This window comes from Neodiprion fabricii, chromosome 7, assembly GCF_021155785.1.
Source record: "Neodiprion fabricii isolate iyNeoFabr1 chromosome 7, iyNeoFabr1.1, whole genome shotgun sequence".
NCBI lineage: Eukaryota > Metazoa > Arthropoda > Insecta > Hymenoptera > Diprionidae > Neodiprion > Neodiprion fabricii.
The window spans coordinates 2,535,711-2,541,374 of NC_060245.1; positions in this window are offsets into that span (position 1 = coordinate 2,535,711).

Below are 5,664 nucleotides of genomic sequence, written 5' to 3' on the forward strand. Positions count from 1 at the left end.
GATTTGAGTTATTTTTTTTTGGTTTATTCGTGAGACGTTATTTCCGTACACCTCAGATGCTCCAGAAATAATAACTCGAGGAAAAATTAACCAACGCAATAATGATTCATGATTTATAAATATAACCCATCACAAGAATAATCTTAGAAAAATTATCGCATTCAAAATTCAATTCAAGTTAATTTTAATGTTTTCTCACGGATTAATTTCTTCTTAGTTCATTCTTGACTCTATTTATATTTGTTCGAGTTATTTCCGCACGGGATATTTTCACTCGGTTTATCAAGGATCGGGTAATACGGCAAAAAATCAAATCCAGCAGCCCTCAACTTTGTTCGATCGTCGTTCGCGTTCCTAGATGGCAGGCAGCGCAATATCGCCGACGGAAGTAAAGAACCGTACGAGATTTCGCAATCAGGGGGTGCAAAGGGGGGTTAGAGAGTCCGCGAACCTGTGGCAATATCGCGTTTCGCGAGGCCGTGCATTAGCGACCGAGTGGCGAATGTACGAGCGCTACTCGCGGCTTCCCGGGTAGTAAAATTTAATACTCAGAGTGGCCCCGAAGGGATAACGAGAGAGAGAAAGAGACCCCGGATCAGCCGCCGAACGAGCCAACCGCGTGCCGATCTCTTCATGGCTCGCGAACACGCGACACGATAGGCCGAGAGATCTCTTCAAAGTTACCTTCCAGAAGTGTAACAACAAAAACAGCAAAAACAACTACGAGGACGATGATGATAATAATGATAATGATAATAATAATAATAATAATAATGATAATGATAGTGATAATGATAACGATGATGATGATAATAATAATAACTGACATCGTCGTCGCTCCAATCACGGACCTAGGAGGATATTTTTTTTTTATTTATTTTTTTCACACCATGTAGTTATTTTATTATCACATTATTACACTCTTTATTTTAACATGCAGAAGTACACGGGTCTATGATCTTCTGTAGGATTTACCTGGACTTGCAATTTAATTGTACTGATTTGTATACTTTTGGGAAAACGAGAGAAGAGAAAACTATTCTGTCTTATGTTCGTCCGACTTTGACAGGAAATCGGTACAATAATCAATCGTGTTTACTGTTCATGGCTGCTGCATGGATGTAAAAATCTAAAAATTTCATCGCACAAAAATGTGATATTGTAAAAATATTGAATTATTCAGGAGGATTATTAAATTCGAAACGCACGCTATCATCAGTATCATATAGAAAAAGAAGGGGTACAAATTTTCTATTGATTTAAAAATTATCTTCTTAGCGCAGCTGCAGGAGATTGCGAGATAAATAAAGGTCAAGAATCTCAACATTTTTTTTTCCATGTTGCATCACTTTACTGTTACCAGCAGGAGTTGTGAGTTTTTTTTTTTTAATCTTCTTGGTTGTATTTTTCATTTTTTTTTTTTAATCTCTCGTTTCTGCTGCAAGTAATGATTAATACCGTACAGAAAGAGAGAAACACGAAGACATGAAATAAAATTTTTGCAAAATTATGCAATCACCGAATTCAAGAATAGTGTAAAATTGAATTTGAGAAGCTGGGAATTCAGATGAAAAAAAATCACGTGAATTTGTTTGTAAAGTTTACGCGTATAAAAGTTAGTTCAAACAATACTATACACCCACTTATATGTATAATATATCATCATAATACCATATTCCATTATTATGTCCAGCTACTTGTGACTTATTCTTCTTTCTCTTTGTTGTACGTATACACGTACCTGCCGGCTAATGCGTTTTAAATCTCACCCTCGAGACCGAGGGAGAAATTATCACGGCACATAGTTTATTTATATACCTACTTTTGCGGAGATACAATGTGATAAGGACATGATGAAAATAAAAATAAAAATGAGAGTAAGATTTTTAAAGAAAAGAAGAGAAAAGTAGGCGAAGAAAAATCTCTGAGAGGATATTTAACCGCGTATCGGTCATTCCCTTGAGAAAGAAGATCGCAGTCCTAACTTTGTTCCGCGGTAATCTTCACGTTTTAAATTTCGTTTCTGACAGTTTCCTCTATGACGTAAAAGAAAAATGAAAAAAAAAAAAGGAGAAAGGAAAAATATCGAGTCTATATATTTTATACGTAACAATCCCTAATTTAATATATTGCTTTTGGATTTCATAGAAAATTTCCGTTGATATAAATTACATGAAAATAATATTTTAAGTCTATGCGATTACTTATTTAGTCATTTTTCTTTATTTCTTTTGTTTTCATCACTTTTGTATACGGAGCTTTTCGCGTATACTTATAGAGTGTACGGCCTGCGGAGGATGATAATTTGCATATATTTACGATCGCGTATCTGCGTATAAGGGTAGGTATATTATAAGGTGGCGGCTTCTCCATCGCGAGAAGGTGGAGGACGAGGAGTGGGTGAAAAAGTAGGAGTGCCGGCCGCTCCAGCTCTGGTTTCTTTCGAAGTTTGCAAAACCGCTTATTTCCAGGCTGCAATCTTAATTCGCAATCTAAGCGTCGATAATTCACAACTTTATTATTCCCTGCACCTCGACATCGTTCACACACACACAAATTCACAACTTACATGTACACGTACACATCATACGTATCTAGATGCGCGTGTAGGTATATTAAGGTCAGTAAATTTTCAACTTCTAACTTATATCACAACTTTTCTTCCGTATATATATATGTATATGTATACATATATATTTATATGGATATATATATATATATATAATATATATATATATGTATCGCAGAGAGCGAGAGAAAGAGAGAAGAAGAGGAAATTATTGTACAGAGAAAGTAAGTGAGAGATATAATAGCGGGTATATATTTGTAAGCGTACACAGTTTGCAGGATGCTCGGAAATAGAGTTTGCGGAGGTCGAAAGGAAAGAGGAAAAAAGAAAGAAGGTATATACGAAGTATTGGAAATTGAAATCAACACGGAAGTAAGAATAAAATTTGAGAGACAAGTCTCGCAGAAAAACTTCAACGATTCGTCGAAGCTCTGAAAGATTTTAGAGTCACGAATTGGGGATTATAAGAAAAGTGAAAAAAAACTGTTTTTTAATATCGAACATTCAAAACAGAGCAAAAAAAGAACATGATGCTCGATCTGATGTTTCTTAATTTTTTCTGTTACTCGATTTGATGTCAGGGAATGATTTTTTATCGATTGTATTTTTTAATCATTTTAGATTAAAGTTATACTTTTTTTTTTCGTAATGTTTCTCGTTAACTCTGTAAAAAATGTCACCTGTAAATTCAACGTTTATTGATCTTCGTCAATCGATATTACCAATGCACACTAGGGTAGTTCTTACATGAGGTGGAAAAAAAAAAAGCAGAAAAAAATCGTGCCTGTAAAATCGGTTCCAAATCGCGAAGAAAATAAATTCTTTTATACATCAATCCCACGTAAGAACCACCCTAATCCACACTCGGTGGTAAATTTAACGTTGTTCGACGCAGGCTTAACTTTTATAGTATGTTGATAAAAAAAAAAAAAAACCAACCTTTTCGTTCGATGACTAATTAATCGATGGGCACGATCAAAGAACAGAAGAGCAGCGTCAAGTTTATCGCGAAATTTCTCAATTATCCCAAGCAGAAAGTTGGAGAGGCGAAGGTATAAGCATAGAAATGAAGGGGTTGAGAACACACACGCAGGGCGTTGATTAATTAATATATATATATATATATATACATATACACACATTTAGACTGAATTCACTTTGACGAAGAAGAAGCACCTCATAACGCTTCGCAGTCCCGGGGCGATCCCTCATCTCTGGTGGAAATCAAATTAAGGGAAGACCTTTACACGTAGAACGTACGCGCATACCGGTGCAGTTTCGCCCTCGACGAGTACCGAGGGATGAAGCTGCATGCTTCGAGGATGCATGAAGTGGGTCGAGGGGGTGGACGTGGAGGTAGACGATGTTATATGCACCTGAATCCAATTGTCCTCCAGCGTGCGTCCGGGCCGGGACACCAGCGGCAGCGCTTATAACCGAACCGGGAACAACTTGGCCCGTTTGATTTTACGAGCCAAAGTTTCAACGGCCACGTCCATAAATGACGAACGCCTAATAGCTGGAGGTGGTGGGTTGGTGGGTATAATAATGCTCCTCGATATCCCTTTTCGCCTCATCCTTCTATTCCGAGGGCACCGGACGAAATTTCAATCCATAACCGCCATGCGATGTTCGACCCCGGTCATTACATACGTGTATATTTATATATATATATATATATATGTACTGACAGAATCGAATTAGATTTTTTTTAACATTTTTTTTTACACCGTTGGTTTGATGAAATGTTTCGTTTTTTTGTTTGCTTGCAAATCGAGTGTGCGCGATTTTGTAAAAAAACAATAACAACCAGGAGATAGAAAACTGTATACGTGACAAGAGAAAAACAGAAAACAAAGACAAACTGAACCCCCCCCCCATCCCCCTGCTCCCTTTTTGAATTATTATTCAAAATTATTTCTGAAGCAAAACGTTTTCCCGGATGTAGACGTACATGCATATTATACGCAGAGAACGATATTTCAGACAACTTTTCGAATGTACTCACCAGTTTGTAAGCCTCATGTGTTTACGTTGATTCATTTATTTTGTTTCAACTTTGTTCAGAAATTCTGTTTTACAAAATATTTATTTATCGTTGTTTTGTTTTTTTCCATATTACGATTTAGCTTTGTTCAACGACAATGAAAAGGAGTTGGAGTTGTTTTAAACCGTGTAAAATACCTGTGTCAGGTATAATAACGCGTTGTGAATGAATGTATTGGAAAAGTTTGAATACTCCGCGGTGTAATTATAAAAGCTGAATATTTAAAAGCGTATAGTTTCTCTTGCACGTGTATTTTTTTTTTTTTTTTCACCATGGTGTAAAGTACCTTTGCTATTTTTTAATCCAAATAACTGCAATGCGGGCGGAAGGTCGCGAGATTGTTGGAAAGTTATTCAAGTATCCGATGAATTACAAAACAAACCTTAGTCCAGTATTTGTTCTCGTTTTAGCAGCCATCGGATGGTTTTATTTACAATAGATTTTTTCAATCCGATCGTGAATAATTCAGAACGTTGTCGACGATCTTGAAACCTAATTTTTATCGAGGCAGAGAGAGAAAGAGAAAGAGGCATAAATTTCAGTCTCCCGAAGTTCATTTCACGCAGGAAAAGTGAGCGGGAAGCTCCCTCGATAAATCGAAGATTCAAAACCATGAGGCAATTTTTTTCAAAACTTTAAATCGAAAACTCTTGTGCACCTCTGGGTTTCTTTATTTTCATGCTTCATTTAGCTTTAATCACCGAAAAACCGTCTGGAGCCTGAGATTTAAAGAAAAAGGGGATAATAAAGAAACGATGAAAAAGTTGAAAAAGATAAATTAAAACGCAATTGAGGGTAAAAAAAATTTGTGCTTCTATATGAAATTCGACTTTTAATTTACCGCGGGGGATTTTTCGGTAGAATAAATGAGAGAAAATAAAAGACAATCCAAGTTCTAAGATTGGATGAAACAATGTGAAAGAAGAGAATAAATTAAATGATAAATTTCAACGAAAACTAACAGATAATTTATTTCTTTTTTGCGTAAAAATTATTTTACGAAAACGATTGTGAGTAGAAACAAGCAGGAAAAATCTAAGGAAGTCGT